We start from the raw sequence: 17,145 nt of genomic DNA, 5'->3' as shown, positions 1-17,145 counted from the left end.
TTGGATTTTTCCACGCAGAAACGCTGCAGATCCGCACTGTGATGTACAGTACAATGTAAATCAATGGGTTAAAAAAAAAGTTGTGCAGATGGTGCGGAGAAATCAGTGCGGAATTGCTGCGGATTTAAATGAAGTTCATGTCTCTTCTTTTGTGCGGATCTGCAGCTTTTCTGCACCCCTCCATGATAGAAATCCGCTGTGGCAAAAACTGCATAAATTCCGCGGCAAATCTGCACAAAATCCGCATAAAAACTGCGGCAAATCCGCAGCTGCGGATTCTGCCAGGAGATGCGGATTTTGTGCAGAAAATTCTGCACCACATTTCCTATGTGTGCACATAGCCTTAGGCTACTTTCACACATCAGGTTTTTGCCATCAGGCTTGATCCGGCAAAAGTTGCCACCAGATCTGTTTTTTTACTCACATACTTGTATTAGCGCCGGATTGTGATGGATAGCCTCACATTTCATCCGTTCTTTGCCGGAACCGTCATATTAGTTTTCCAGGGGCCGGAGAAAATGTACATAGGAATGTGTTTTTCAGTACGGCGAAAAAACACCCAGCGACTGACCCAGCAAAAAAACGAATTAAATGTGAGGTGAAATGATGAATACGGTTTTTCATGCATTTTTCCATTCAAATCATGCATTTTCCATTTCTCTCTCTCTCTCTCTCTCTCTCTCTCTCTCGTGTGAAAGTAGCCTTACTACAGACAGACTTTGTGATCTGTTGACATTACAGGCATGACCCTTTGTTGGATCTCCTCTTACCTAAAGGTACCTTCACACTAAGCGACGCTGCAGCGATACAGACAACGATGCCGATCGCTGCAGCGTCGCTGTTTGGTCGCTGTGTGGTCACTGGAGAGCTGTCAAACAGACAGCTCTCCAGCGACCAACGATGCCGAAGTCCCCGGGTAACCAGGGTAAACATCGGGTTGCTAAGCGCAGAGCCGCGCTTAGTAACCCGATGTTTACCCTGGTTACCAGTGTAAAATGTAAAAAAACAAACAGTACATACTCACATTCGCATCCCCCGGCGTCCGCTTCCCTGCACTGTGTGAGCGCCGGCCCTAACAGCAGAGCGGTGACGTCACCGCTGTGCTGTGCTTTTACTTTACGGCCGGCACTCACAGTCAGTGCGGGAAGCGGACGCCAGGGGACGTGACGGACATCAGAGGGTGAGTATGTACGGTTTGTTTTTTTTACTTTTACAATGGTAACCAGGGTAAATATCGGGTTACTAAGCGCGGCCCTGCACTTAGTAACCCGATATTTACCCTGGTTACCATTGTAAAACATTGCTGGCATTGTTGCTTTTGCTGTCAAACACAACGATACACGGCGATCTGACGACCAAATAAAGTTCTGAACTTTCAGTAATGACCAGCGATATCACAGCGGGATCCTGATCGCTACTGAGTGTCAAACACAATGATATCGCTAGCCAGGACGCTGCAACATCACGGATCGCTAGCGATATTGTTGTAAAGTCACTTAGTGTGAAGGTACCTTAACAGACAGGACATTCAATGTCTCCCATTCACACACCACCTCCTTATCTCGCCTGCTATGTGTCGGTGTACACCAAGGTTCAGTTGTAGGGCTGGGCACTATGCTTAGGGCGTGCATGCGCTCCCTCTTAAAGGGACCGACCGCCCGTGTCAACCTTAGGTGTCTCCCTATAGCTGGGTGACACCTTCTATTTAAGGCTTCTCCTCCAATATGGGAGGTGCCTGAGCTCTGAACTACAATGTTAGTTTGCCTTGCATTCTTGCTAGTTGTCAGGTTTCCCAGGTTCCCTCATATGCTTGTCTAACCTGTACCCATCTGCTCGTACCGGTCTGAGCCCTTATGTCCATCAGCTGGTCCAGGCCGCCCCTGCCAGTGCTTTTCTGTTCCTCAGCTGGTCCCATATGCACCCGTGGTTCCAGTGTCCCTACAGTGCCTGCCAGCATTCTTCATCCCTCCTTCCGGCATTAGCAGACTACCCGCTGTAGGGAGTCAACTGCCACCTTTTGTAGGTCAGCCATGGAGTAGCACCTGGTGCCACCTCCTTTTCCATCCTTGGGTCTCAGCTTTCGCCTGCTGCCATTTATCTGAGTTGGGATTTGGTAGGTCACCTAGTTAGGCCCCTCCAGGCTTTCAGAGGGATATGGCACAGTGCTTTCACCACCTTGCCTGTTAGTGTATATCTGCTGGGTTGGGTGTAGTAAAAGAGGTGTCGGTCCCCGCTATACTAGTTCTACTCTATTGCAATTGATGCCACTTTGTTGGTGCCTGCCACTAATTTTTGTAAATATGTAGAACACTGGTTGGGTCTTGCGTGTTGCCTGTAGTAGTAGGCCTTCAAGACCGTCAGGCCTCCACTTCATTGAAGTCACCTACCTGTGTTACTACTTTCCTTACATTTTTCTGACAATGGTATTCAACAAAAGTGATGTTTGTGCCACCAGAGCGTGGCTGAGCATGAAAGCAGGTTGAGCTGTTGTATGTGGTATCAGGGCTCCCAGCACAGGAGGCCTACACGGATCCCTCACCCACCTCATTTTACTTTTATGCTCAATTGAAAGCTGTAAATGCTGGCCCAGACCACGATACCTCATGCATGGTTGATTGCTGCAGTGCCATGCTACAATTTGCACTGTGGGTGAATTGAGGCCCCTTTCCTGGTGTCTGCCCCTTATTTGATGTGTTTTGGCAGCTTTTGGGGCGTTAAAAGGTGCTGTGCATACGTTTGTTTTTGCCTCCCATTGACTTGAATGCCATTCGTCTTTCTTCGGCGAATATAGGACAAATGAAACTGTGAATATTGCAAATTCGGTGATCATAATCCGAACCAAACATTATTATTATTTTTTTATATAGCACCATTAATTCCATGGTGCTGCACATGTGAAAAAGGGGTTACTTACAGGGTTATAGATATCGTTAACATTAAACAAATTTACAATGACTAGTACAGAGGGGAGAGGACCCTGTCCTTGCAGACTTACATTCTTTAGGATAATGAGGAAGAGACAGGAGGTCGGTGTGCTGCAGCACTGGTGGTGTTGAGGTGGCAGCTCTGGTGGTGAGGTGGCAGCTCTGGTGGTGATGAGGCGGCAGCTCGGGTGGTTGGTGACGTGGCAGCTGCTCGGGTGGTTGGTGAAGTGGCAGCTGCTCGGGTGGTTGGTGGGGCGGCAGGTCGGGTGGTTGGTGAGGTGGCAGCTCGGGTGGTTGGTGAGGCAGCAGAATGGTTATTGCAGGCTGTAGGCTTTCCTGAAGAGATGGGTTTTCAGTTTCCGTCTGAAGGATCCGAGGGTGGTGGATAATCGGATGTGTTGAGGCGTGGAATTCCAGAGGATGTGGGATATTCGGGAGAAATCTTGGAGGCGGTTGTGTGATGAACGAATAAGTGTGGAGGAGAGTAGGAGGTCTTAGGAGGATCGAAGATTATATGAGGGGAGATATTGGGAGATTAGTTCAGAGATATAGGGAGAGAACAGGTTGTGGATGGCTTTGTAGATTAGTGTTAGTAGTTTGAACTTGATTCGTTGGGGAATTGGGAGCCAGTGGAGGGATTTGCAGAGGGGTGAAGCAGGGGAGTAGTGAGGAGAGAGGTGGATTAGCCGAACAAGAGTTGAGGACAGACTGGAGTGGTGCAAGGAGTTAGCAGGGAGGCCACACATTGAAATATTCTCTCACCTCTGCCCTGGTTACATACAGTATGCTAGATATAAGGACAAGGATGTAATGAATAGTTAAAAAACTGGATTAAAATGATTATACTGCCAGAAACAATTAGATTGATCACATACTATTAACTTTTTACTCTTCAGGAACACTTTAAACAAACGAGTGCAGCAAGCACTCTGTAAAGTGCTCTGGTGCTTACGATAGGGTTAATCACACAAAAGCTGCTCCAATCGTAAGCACCAGAGCACTCTACAGACCGGACCTGCAACATCTTCAGGTAAACACCGTGCTTGCAGCACTCCTTTGTTTAAAGTGTTTCTGAAGAGTAAAAAGATAACTGATCACATAAGGTACTATCTAATTGTTTCTGGCAGTATAATCATTTTAGTCCTTTTTTTTTAACTAATTATTACATCCTTGTCCTTACAGTTGTGGCCAAAAGTATTGACACCCCTGCAATTCTGTCAGATAATACTCAGTTTCTTCCTGAAAATGATTACAAACACAAATTCTTTGTTATTATTATCTTTATTTAATTTGTCTTAAATGAAAAAAAACACAAAAAGAATTGTCCTAAAGCCAAATTGGATATGATTCCATACCAAACATAAAAAAGGGGGTGGACAAAAGTATTGGCACTGTTCGAAAAATCATGTGATGCTTCTCTAATTTGTGTAATTAACAGCACCTGTAACTTACCTGTGGCACCAACAGGTGTTGGCAATAACTAAATCACACTTGCAGCCAGTTGACATGGATTAAAGTTGACTCAACCTCTGTCCTGTGTCCTTGTGTACCACATTGAGCATGGAGAAAAGAAAGAAGACCAAAGAACTGTCTGAGGACTTGAAAAACCAAATTGTGAGGAAGCATGAGCAATCTCAAGGCTACAAGTCCATCTCCAAAGACCTGAATGTTCCTGTGTCTACCGTGCGCAGTGTCATCAAAAAGTGTAAAGCCCATGGCACTGTGGCTAACCTCCCTAGATGTGGACAGAAAAGAAAAATTGACAAGAGATTTCAATGCAAGATTGTGCAGATGTTGGATAAAGAACCTCAACTAACATTCAAACAAGTTCAAGCTGCCCTGCAGTCCGAGGGTACAACAGTGTCAATCCGTACTATCCGTCGGCGTCTGAATGAAAAGGGACTGTATGGTAGGAGACCCAGGAAGACCCCACTTCTTACCCTGAGACATAAAAAAGCCAGGCTGGAGTTTGCCAAAATTTACCTGAAAAAGCCTAAAACGTTTTGGAAGAATGTTCTCTGGTCAGATAAGACAAAAGTAGAGCTTTTTGGGCAAAGGCATCAACATAGAGTTTACAGGAGAAAAAAAAGAGGCATTCAAAGAAAAGAACACGGTCCCTACAGTCAAACATGGCGGAGGTTCCCTGATGTTTTGGGGTTGCTTTGCTGCCTCTGGCACTGGACTGCTTGACCGTGTGCATGGCATTATGAAGTCTGAAGACTACCAACAAATTTTGCAGCATAATGTAGGGCCCAGTGTGAGAAAGCTGGGTCTCCCTCAGAGGTCATGGGTCTTCCAGCAGGACAATGACCCAAAACACACTTCAAAAAGCACTGGAAAATAGTTTGAGAGAAAGCACTGGAGACTTCTAAGGTGGCCAGCAATGAGTCCAGACCTGAATCCCATAGCACACCTGTGGAGAGATCTAAAAATGGCATTTTGGAGAAGGCACCCTTCAAATATCAGGGACCTGGAGCAGTTTGCCAAAGAAGAATGGTCTAAAATTCCAGCAGAGCATTGTAAGAAACTCCTTGATGGTTACCGGAAGCAGTTGGTCGCAGTTATTTTGGCTAAAGGTTGTGCAACCAAGTATTAGGCTGAGGGTGCCAATACTTTTGTCTGGCCCATTTTTGGAGTTTTGTGTGAAATGATCAATGTTTTGCTTTTTGCTTCATTCTCTTTTGTGTTTTTTTTTTTCATTGAAGACAAATTAAATGAAGATAATACCAAAGAATTTGTGATTGCAATCAATTTCAGGAAGAAACTGAGTATTATCTGACAGAATTGCAGGGGTGTCAATACTTTTGGCCACAACTGTATATCTAGCACATGTAACAGCACAATATTTTTATTTTTATGCATAATCCTATTTGGTCTATTTGGTTTTAGACCCTAATTTGCAGCAGTTTACTAAGTGCATATACAAGCACCACTATATATTCATATTCTCTCATCTCTAGTGAGTAGTAACCACTAAGAAGTCACAGATTCTTCTCAGTCATCGGCTGTGGCTGCTTTATCGGTCATTTAGTCTGGCCGTATCACAATAGTGTGATCACCCTTTTGCTTTTCGACCACAACATTTTCAACAGCCCAAAAGTGTTCAAATGACGTTAGGCATTGAAAGCCATTTTCCATACCTCCCAACCGTCCCGGATCCAGCGGGACTGTCCCGATTTTGACAGTCAGCCCCGCGATCCCGGGCGGGACATTAGTTGCCCTGCACTGGTTGGGAGGTGTGTATATCACCCAGTCAGCTCCCTGAGCCCCTGCACCTGCAGAGCGCACAGGACCTGTGATGAAGTCACAGGATGGGAGGAGCCAGGGGGTCACATGATCGGGCGGACCTCCGTGTACAGGACTCTGCTGGTTGTCATGGCGCTGGAGGAGGGTAAGCGTATGTGTGAGGTCAGGAGGTGTTTACAGTGTGGATGTAGCAGAGCTGTGTGTGTATGAGGTGTACGGAGCGGAGCCGTGTGTGTACGAGGTGTACGGAGCGGAGCCGTGTGTGTACGAGGGGTACAGAGAGGAGCAGTGTGTGTACGAGGTGTGCGGAGCCGTGTGTGTACGAGGTGTGCGGAGTGGAGCCGTGTGTGTACGAGGTGTGCAGAGTGGAGCCGCGTGTGTACGAGGTGTACGGAGCGGAACCGCGTGTGTACGAGGTGTACGGAGCGGAGCCGCGTGTGTACGAGGTGTACGGAGCGGGGCCGCATGTGTACGAGGTGTACGGAGCGGGGCCGCGTGTGTACGAGGTGTACGGAGCGGAGTCGCGTGTGTACGAGGTGCACGGCGCGGAGCTGCGTGTGTACGAGGTGCACGGCGCGGAGCCGCGTGTGTACGAGGTGCACGGCGCGGAGTCGCGTGTGTACGAGATGCACGGTGCGGTGTTGTGAATTCCGTTCTTTGACTCCCTCCTGTGGTCGTGAATGGTACTTTAGTGAGTTCTGTCCTTGGACACCCTCTGGTGGCTTTGAGTGGAACTGCTGATCTTTGAGGTTGGCTTGCTCAGCTGCCCTCACTTATTGTTCCTGCTGGCTTTCCTATTTAACTCTGCTATGATCGTTAGTTCATGCCAGCTGTCAATGTCTCAGTACTAGTTAAGATCTCTCTTGGATTTCTCAGATGACCTGTCTACTCCAGCAGAAGCTAAGTCCCTGCTAGTCCATTTGTTGTCCATTTGTTTTGAGTATATTTCTCAGTACATGCTATGTTTCTAGTCCAGCTTGCTATTATGATATTTCCTTGCTAGCTGGAAGCTCTGGGGGTGCAGAGTTGCACCTCCACACCGTGAGTTGGTGTGGAGGTCTTTTTGCAAACTCTGCGTGGTTTTTGTAGTTTTTTATACTGACCGCACAGTTCCCTTTCCTATCTTTTGTCTATCTAGAGAAGAATCGGCCTCCTTTGCTAAAATCTGATTTCATTCCTGTGTTTGTCACTTTCCTCTCAACTCACAGTCAATATTTGTGGGGGGCTATCTTTCCTTTGGGGAATTTCTCTGAGGCAAGGTAGGCTTCTATTTCTATCTTCAGGGGTAGTTAGCTCTTAGGCTGTGAAGAGGCATCTAGGGAGAGTTAGGAACGCTCCACGGCTATTTCTAGTGTTTGTGATAGGATTAGGGTTTGCGGTCAGTAGAGTTACCACCTCCTCAGAGCTTGTCTCTGATCTCCGTTTTAACTATCAGGTCATTCCGGGTGCTCCTAACCACCAGGTCCATAACAGTGCTCCTAACCACCAGGTCCATAACAGTACAGCTGGCCAACAAAGTGTTAATGCATCTCAAAAGAGGGATAAGAGAAGTTCTGAGTCAATTTTTTTTTCTTTGCAGCCTGTTTTGTCTTTCTTTTCCCCTTAACCTCTGGGTGGTTCAGGACTCAGGTGTTGATATGGATATTCAAGGTTTATCCTCTTGTGTGGATCAACTCACTGCAAGGGTACAAAGTATTCAAGATTATGTAGTCCAGAATCCGATGTTAGAGCCTAGAATTCCAATTCCTGATTTGTTTTCTGGGGATAGATCTAAATTTTTGAATTTCAAAAATAATTGCAGATTGTTTTTTGCTTTGAAACCCAGCTCCACTGGTGACCTCATTCAGCAAGTGAAGATTATTATTTCTTTGTTGCGTGGCAACCCGCAAGACTGGGCTTTCTCCCTTGAGCCAGAAAATCCTGCATTGCTTAGTGTAGATGCATTTTTTCAAGCGCTCGGATTGCTTTATGACGAACCTAATTTTGTGGATCAGGCAGAAAAGACCTTGCTGGCTCTATGTCAGGGTCAGGATGTAGCAGAGGTATATTGCCAGAAGTTTAGAAAGTGGTCTGTGCTTACACAATGGAATGAGTATGCCCTGGCAGCAATTTTCAGAAAGGGTCTTTCTGAAGCTCTTAAAGATGTTATGGTGGGGTTCCCCACGCCTGCTGGTCTGAATGAATCAATGTCTTTGGCCATTCAGATTGATTGGCGTTTGCGCGAGCGCAAAGTTGTGCACCATTTGGCAGTGTCCTCTGAGCGGAGGCCGAAGCCTATGCAATGTGATAGGACTTTGACCAGAGCTGAACGGCAAGAACACAGACGTCAGAATGGGCTGTGTTTTTACTGTGGTGACTCCACGCATGCTATTTCTGATTGTTCTAAGCACACTAAGAGGTTCGCTAGGTCTGTCACCATTAGTACTGTACAGCCTAAATTTCTCTTGTCTGTTACCCTGATTTGCTCATTGTCGTCCTATTCTGTTATGGCATTTGTGGATTCTGGCGCTGCCCTGAACTTAATGGACTTGGAGTTTGCCAGGCGCTGTGGTTTTTCCTTGGAGCCTTTGCAGAGCCCTATTCCCTTAAGGGGGATTCATGCTACGCCATTGGCCAAGAATAAACCTCAGTACTGGACTCAGCTGACCATGTACATGGCTCCCGCACATCAGGAAGATATTCGCTTTTTGGTGTTGCATAATTTGCATGATGTTGTTGTGTTGGGTTTACCATGGTTACAGGTTCATAATCCAGTACTGGATTGGAAATCAATGTCTGTGTCTAGTTGGGGTTGTCAAGGGATACATAGTGATGTTCCTTTGATGTCAATTTCTTCTTCCACTCCTTCTGAAGTCCCTGAGTTTTTGTCGGATTACCAGGATGTATTTGATGAGCCCAAGTCCAGTGCCCTACCTCCTCATAGGGACTGTGATTGCGCTATTAATTTGATTCCTGGTAGTAAGTTCCCTAAGGGCCAACTTTTCAATTTGTCTGTGCCAGAACTTGCCGCTATGTGGAGTTATGTAAAGGAGTCCTTGGAGAAAGGGCATATTCGCCCGTCTTCGTCACCATTGGGAGCAGGGTTCTTTTTTGTTGCCAAGAAGGATGGCTCTCTGAGACCCTGTATAGATTATCGTCTTCTCAATAAGATCACGGTCAAATTTCAGTACCCTTTGCCTCTGCTGTCTGATTTGTTTGCTCGGATTAAGGGGGCTAGTTGGTTTACCAAGATTGACCTTCGAGGGGCGTATAATCTTGTTCGTATTAAACAGGATGATGAATGGAAAACAGCATTTAATACGCCTGAGGGCCATTTTGAGTACCTGGTGATGCCATTCGGGCTTTCTAATGCTCCATCTGTGTTTCAGTCCTTTATGCACGATACCTTCCGGAATTATCTGGATAAATTCATGATTGTATATTTGGATAATATTTTGGTCTTTTCGGATGATTGGGAGTCTCATGTGAAGCAGGTCAGGATGGTATTTCAGGTCCTTCGTGCTAATGCGTTATTTGTGAAGGGGTCTAAATGCCTTTTTGGAGTTCAGAAGGTTTCCTTTTTGGGCTTCATTTTTTCCCCTTCAACTATTGAAATGGACCCTGTTAAAGTTCAGGCCATTTATGATTGGACTCAACCTACATCTGTGAAGAGTCTTCAGAAGTTTTTGGGCTTTGCTAATTTTTACCGTCGCTTCATCGCTAATTTTTCCAGTGTGGTTAAGCCTTTGACTGATTTGACGAAGAAAGGCGCTGATGTGGTGAATTGGTCCTCTGCAGCCGTTGAGGCTTTTCAGGAGCTTAAACGTCGTTTTACTTCGGCCCCTGTGTTGCGTCAGCCAGATGTTTCGCTCCCTTTTCAGGTCGAGGTAGATGCTTCTGAGATTGGGGCAGGGGCTGTTTTGTCTCAGAGAAGTTCTGATGGCTCTTCGATGAAACCATGTGCTTTCTTTTCTAGAAAATTTTCGCCTGCTGAGCGTAATTATGATGTCGGCAATCGGGAGTTGTTGGCTATGAAGTGGGTATTTGAGGAGTGGCGACATTGGCTTGAGGGAGCCAAACATCGCGTGGTGGTCTTGACTGATCACAAGAATCTGACTTACCTCGAGTCTGCCAAGCGGTTGAATCCTAGACAGGCTCGATGGTCGCTGTTTTTCTCCCGTTTCGATTTTGTGGTCTCGTACCTTCCGGGATCTAAGAATGTGAAGGCTGATGCCCTTTCTAGGAGTTTTTTGCCTGATTCTCCGGGAGTCCTTGAGCCGGCTGGTATTCTCAAGGAGGGGGTGATTCTGTCTGCCATCTCCCCTGATTTGCGGCGGGTGCTGCAGGAGTTTCAGGCTGATAGACCTGACCGCTGTCCAGTGGAGAAACTGTTTGTTCCTGATAGATGGACTAGTAAAGTTATTTCTGAGGTTCATTGTTTGGTATTAGCTGGTCATCCTGGGATTTTTGGTACCAGAGATTTGGTTGCTAGGTCCTTTTGGTGGCCTTCCTTGTCACGGGATGTGCGTTCTTTTGTGCAGTCCTGTGGGACTTGTGCTCGGGCCAAGCCTTGCTGTTCTCGTGCCAGTGGGTTGCTTTTGCCTTTGCCTGTCCCGAAGAGGCCCTGGACGCATATTTCCATGGATTTTATTTCTGATCTTCCTGTCTCTCAGAGGATGTCTGTCATCTGGGTGGTTTGTGATCGGTTTTCTAAGATGGTCCATTTGGTACCCTTACCTAAATTGCCTTCCTCCTTTGATTTGGTTCCATTATTTTTTCAGCATGTGGTTCGTTTGCATGGCATTCCGGAGAACATTGTGTCTGACAGAGGTTCCCAGTTTGTCTCTAGGTTTTGGCGGTCCTTTTGTGCTAAGATGGGCATTGATTTGTCTTTTTCTTCAGCGTTCCATCCTCAGACAAATGGCCAAATCGAGCGAACCAATCAGACCTTGGAAACCTATCTGAGATGCTTTGTTTCTGCTGATCAGGATGATTGAGTGACCTTCTTGCCATTGGCCGAGTTCGCCCTTAATAATCGGGCTAGTTCGGCTACTTTGGTTTCGCCTTTTTTTTGTAATTTTGGTTTTCATCCTCGTTTTTCTTCAGGGCAGGTTGAGCCTTCTGACTGTCCTGGTGTGGATTCGGTGGTGGACAGGTTGCAGCAAATTTGGACTCATGTGGTGGACAATTTAATGTTGTCTCAGGAGAAGGCGCAACGTTTTGCTAACCGCCGTCGCTGTGTTGGTCTCCGACTTCGTGTTGGGGATCTGGTCTGGTTATCTTCTCGTCATGTTCCTATGAAGGTTTCTTCCCCTAAGTTCAAGCCTCGTTTTATTGGTCCCTATAAGATTTCTGAAATTATCAATCCTGTGTCTTTTCGTTTGGCCCTTCCAGCTTCTTTTTCCATCCATAATGTGTTCCATAGGTCTTTGTTGCGGAGATATGTGGCGCCTATGGTTCCTTCCGTTGATCCTCCTGCTCCGGTGTTGGTTGAGGGGGAGTTGGAGTATGTGGTGGAGAAGATTTTGGATTCTCGTATTTCGAGACGGAAGCTTCAGTACCTGGTTAAGTGGAAGGGTTATGGTCAGGAGGATAATACCTGGGTTGTTGCCTCCGATGTCCATGCTGCTGATTTGGTTCGTGCCTTTCATTTGGCTCGTCCTGATCGGCCTGGGGGCTCTGGTGAGGGTTCGGTGACCCCTCCTCAAGGAAGGGGTACTGTTGTGAATTCCGTTCTTGGACTCCCTCCTGTGGTCGTGAATGGTACTTTAGTGAGTTCTGTCCTTGGACACCCTCTGGTGGCTTTGAGTGGAACTGCTGATCTTTGAGGTTGGCTTGCTCAGCTGCCCTCACTTATTGTTCCTGCTGGCTTTCCTATTTAACTCTGCTATGATCGTTAGTTCATGCCAGCTGTCAATGTCTCAGTACTGGTTCAGATCTCTCTTGGATTTCTCAGATGACCTGTCTACTCCAGCAGAAGCTAAGTCCCTGCTAGTTCATTTGTTGTCCATTTGTTTTGAGTATATTTCTCAGTACATGCTATGTTTCTAGTCCAGCTTGCTATTATGATATTTCCTTGCTAGCTGGAAGCTCTGGGGGTGCAGAGTTGCACCTCCACACCGTGAGTTGGTGTGGAGGTCTTTTTGCAAACTCTGCGTGGTTTTTGTAGTTTTATACTGACCGCACAGTTCCCTTTCCTATCTTTTGTCTATCTAGAGAAGAATCGGCCTCCTTTGCTAAAATCAGATTTCATTCCTGTGTTTGTCACTTTCCTCTCAACTCAGTCAATATTTGTGGGGGGCTATCTTTCCTTTGGGGAATTTCTCTGAGGCAAGGTAGGCTTCTATTTCTATCTTCAGGGGTAGTTAGCTCTTAGGCTGTGAAGAGGCGTCTAGGGAGAGTTAGGAACGCTCCACGGCTATTTCTAGTGTTTGTGATAGGATTAGGGTTTGCGGTCAGTAGAGTTACCACCTCCTCAGAGCTTGTCTCTGATCTCCGTTTTAACTATCTGGTCATTCCGGGTGCTCCTAACCACCAGGTCCATAACAGTGCTCCTAACCACCAGGTCCATAACAGTGCAGAGCCGCGTGTGTATGAGGTGCACGGAGCAGATATTGCTCCTTGCTCTGACACTGACTGGCACAGAAGACACGGCAAGGTCATTATCAGTGGCGTATCACAGCTGCAGCGACGTGAGCAGTCAGTGGCGCAGCTGGATGACACCATTGAGCGCCGTGGGAGTGGAAGCTGCCAGCTGCTGCGAGGGTGCACGGTGAAAGGTGTGTGTGTGTGTGTGTGTGTGTGTGTGTGTAGTGATGGAGAAGGCAATGATGGGGGTGGGGTAACCATGTGTGGCCATTATACTGTACCCAGCATTGTGTGGGGCCATTATACTGTATGGAGCATCGTGAGGGGCCATTATACTGTACACAGCATTATGTGTGGCCAATATACTGTACCCAGCATTGTGTGGGGCCATTTTACTGTACAAAGCATCATGTGGGGCCATTATACTGTATGGACCATCACGTGGGGCAAGTATACTGTACACAGCATCATGTGGGGCCATTATACAGTATGGAGCATAATGTGGCCATTATACAGTATGGAGCATTATGTGTGGCCATTATACAGTATGGGGCACTGTGTGGCCATTATACAGTATGGAGCATCATGTGGAGCAATTATGCAGTACGGAGCATCATGTGTGGCCATTATACAGTACGCAGCATCATGTGTGGCCATTATACAGTACGAAGAATCATGTGGGGTTATTATCCAGTATGGAGCATAATGTGGCTATTATACAGTATGGAGCATCATGTGTGGCCATCATACAGTATGGAGCATCATGTGTGGCCATTATACAGTATGGAGCATCATGTGGCCATTATACAGTATGGAGCATCATGTGTGGCCATTATACAGTATGGGGCACTGTGTGGCCATTATACAGTATGGGGCACTGTGTGGCCATTATACAGTATGGGGCACTGTGTGGCCAATATACAGTATGGAGCATCATGTGTGGCCATCATACAGCATGGAGCATCATGTGTGGCCATTATGCAGTACGCAGCATCATGTGGCCATTGTACAGTACGCAGCATCATGTGTGGCCATTATACAGTATGGAGCACTGTGTGGCCATTATACAGTATGGAGCACTGTGTGGCCAATATACAGTATGGAGCACTGTGGCCAATATACAGTATGGAGCATCATGTGGGCCCATTATACTGTATGGAGCATCACGTGGGGCCAGCACACTGTACGCAGCATCATTTGGGGCCATTATACAGTATGGAGCGTCATGTGTGGCCATTATACAGTATGGAGCATCATGTGTGGCCATTATACAGTATGGAGCGTCATGTGTGGCCATTATACAGCATGGAGCACTGTATGGCCATATTTTTTTTGTTTATTGTTTATGCTAACTTTGTCCTTTTTTCGCTTCCTCGAAAGTTGGGAGGTATGCCATTTTCTGTAGAACTTACAACCTGGTAGATCCAACTACCTACTGAAATGAAAAGATGCTGACCGTTGCCTGCCCAGATCTGTAAACTACAAAGCCAAATGACAGCGTACATAGAATGTGCTGACAAGTTAGAAAATCACTTAAAGGGCCACTGTCACCCCCCTCCAGCCGTTATAAACTAAAAGAGCCACCTTGTGCAGCAGTAATGCTGCATTCTAACAAGGTGGCTCTTTTAGTTTTAGGTTCAAGTATACCCCAAATAAAGCGTTTTTATACTTAGCCACAATTCCTGTCTCTAGCCAGGGAGGCGGGTCCTCACTCCCCAGCTTGGCCAGCTCCTCTGCCGTCACTCACATCTTCCTGCGCTTTTGGCGCCGCCCCCTCAGCGCTGTTATCATTTCAAAACCGGCACCTGCGCTGTGTACTGGTGTCCTGCGCAGACGCAGTAAGCTCAGAATATTCCGTGTAATGGCTGATACAAGAGAACAAAAGACATCCACAGAACACCAGGATGGATCGCTGCACAGCAAATAGCTGTAGGACCTGCGATGATGTCACTGCCATGTGATTGCCCTATGGATGTCTTTTGTTCTCTGGTATCAGCCATTACATCAGACGGCCAGAGCTTACTGCGTCTGCGCAGGACACCAGTACACAGCGCAGGTGCCGGTTTTGGAACGATAACAGCGCTGAGGGGGCGGCGCCGAAAGCGCAGGAAGATGTGAGTGACGGCAGAGGAGCTGGCCAAGCTGGGGAGTGAGGACCCGCCTCCCTGGCTAGAGACAGGAATTGTGGCTAAGTATAAAAACGCTTTATTTGGGGTATACTTGAACCTAAAACTAAAAGAGCCACCTTGTTAGAATGCAGCATTACTGCTGCACAAGTTGGCTCTTTTAGTTTATAACGGCTGGAGGGGGGTGACAGTGGCCCTTTAAAGAAAACTATTGGGGTATGTTTCCACGTTCAGGAAACGCTGCATGTTTGACGCTGCGTAGAGCCGCAGCGTCAAACACGCAGCGTCCAGATGTTACAGCATAGTGGAAGGGATTTCATGAAATCTCGTCTCCACTATGCGGTAAAACATGCAGGCGGCAGACCCGCGTAAACGGACATGTGGCGCGTCTTTTCAGAACGCAGCATGTCTGTTTACAAAGCGGCGACGCTCCATCACCGCGCCGTAAATTTACCATAGACTATCATTAGATGAGATAAAATCGCATCTAATGATTAGTCACATGCGTAGAAACTGCGTACACGCAGCTTACTACGCATGTCTGCCGGCTCACCTGTCCCGCCGTCGGAAGTCCCTCGTCCACTGCAGTTCTCACGATAACTTATGTTATCGCGAGAACTGCCGTGCACATGACCGGGACTTTTCTCCGGGCCCTAGTCTGGTTCTCGCGAACGCTGTAGTGTACGTGATCGCTGGAGAGTTCTCTCTGGCGATCATCTACAGGCTCTGCTACATCTGGATGTCTGGCATCCAGATGTAGCAGAGCCGGACTCGTCTAGACTGTGTGCACATACAACACACAACATTCACCATACACCATACAACATGCGACAACATGCGACATGCGGCAAGATGCGACATACAACATGTGACAACATGCGACATGCGACGACATGCAACATTCGACAACATGTGACATGCGACAACACGCGTCATGCAACATGCGCCGACATGCAACATGCGGCAACATACGACAAGCAACATGTGACATGCGACGACATGCGACAACATGCGACATGCAACAGCATGCGACATGCGACATCATGCAACATGCGACATGCACCATACAACATGCATCATACACCGTACAACACATACATACAGTACATACATACAATACATACATATAGACATACAGTACATATAACATAGAGTACATACCATCTCTTGTCACTTTGATCCCAGAAGCCATTGTCACCTGTAAAAAATATTAAAATAATAAACAAACACTATACTCCCTGATCCGCAGAAATCCATTTAAAACTAGTGTCCCATGATGATCTCACGTGGAGAGCTGCCACATCAGCTGATGTGACTGCTCTCCAGGGGCTCCAGGAATACAATGATGGAAGGTATCCTTCCACAATGTATTCCTCACAATGTATTCCTACGCCCCTGTGAGAAAATAGTCCCTAGTCTCACTTTTGGCATTTCTGTGTGAGAAAGTTCCCACGCAACAATTGCCATGAAGTGAGACCAGTGAACTGCAGTAACCTCTCAGTGATGCACTGCAGGAGCCATTGTCTCCTGTCAGTGTGTCACTGGAGGTCTATAGAGCAGTGACATCACCCGATGTCACTGTTCTATAGGGGATATCGTCGTGGGACACTTGTTATTAATTGGACTGCGTCGGACAGGGAGTATACGGTTTATTATTTTACGTTTTTTGCAGGCGATCGAGTATGGTAAGTATGGTTAAATGAAGAATATTAAAATACTTTTTTCTGGCTGTGTCTTTATTTCTTTTTTAACTCTTTCACTACTCTATGATTAATAATGGATAGGCGTCTTATTGACGCCTCTCCATTATTAACCTGGCTTAATGTCACCTTACAATAGCAAGGTGACATTAGCCCCTTATTACCCCATATCCCACCGCTACACGGGAGTGGGAAGAGAGGGGCCAAGTGCCGGATTTGGCTCATCTTACAGATGCGCCATTTCTGGGGCAGCTGGGGGCTGGTATTTGTAGTCGGGGGGCCAATATCCATGGCCCCTCTCTAGGCTATGAATATCAGCCCGCAGCTGTCTGTGTAGCCTTTCTGGCTATAAATTATAGGGGGACCCCACGTCATTTTATTTTGGGGGGTCCCCCTATTTTAATAGCCAGTAAAGGCTACGCAGACAGCTGTGGGCTGATATTCATAGCCTGGGAGGGGCCATGGGTATTACCCCCTTCCCAGGCTACAAATATTGGCCCCCGGCCGTCGGCTTTCCCCCTCTGGCGCAGAAAATTGCGTGGGAGCCCACGTCATTTTTTTTCTCATTTTTTTTTTTTAAAC

General features: G+C 46.9%; 1 protein-coding gene across 3 annotated transcripts in view; it reads left to right on the top strand.

Annotated features, from left to right (window-relative positions):
* The window catches only part of LOC143766420 (uncharacterized), a 105,736-nt gene that overhangs the window by 52,305 nt on the left and 36,286 nt on the right, over positions 1 to 17,145 (top strand). The gene's annotated exons all lie outside the window — the stretch shown is intronic.

This window comes from Ranitomeya variabilis, chromosome 4 (assembly GCF_051348905.1).
Source record: "Ranitomeya variabilis isolate aRanVar5 chromosome 4, aRanVar5.hap1, whole genome shotgun sequence".
Taxonomy (NCBI): domain Eukaryota; kingdom Metazoa; phylum Chordata; class Amphibia; order Anura; family Dendrobatidae; genus Ranitomeya; species Ranitomeya variabilis.
The sequence above is the reverse complement of the archived record's forward strand: the minus strand, read 5'-3'. Positions and strand labels throughout refer to the sequence as shown.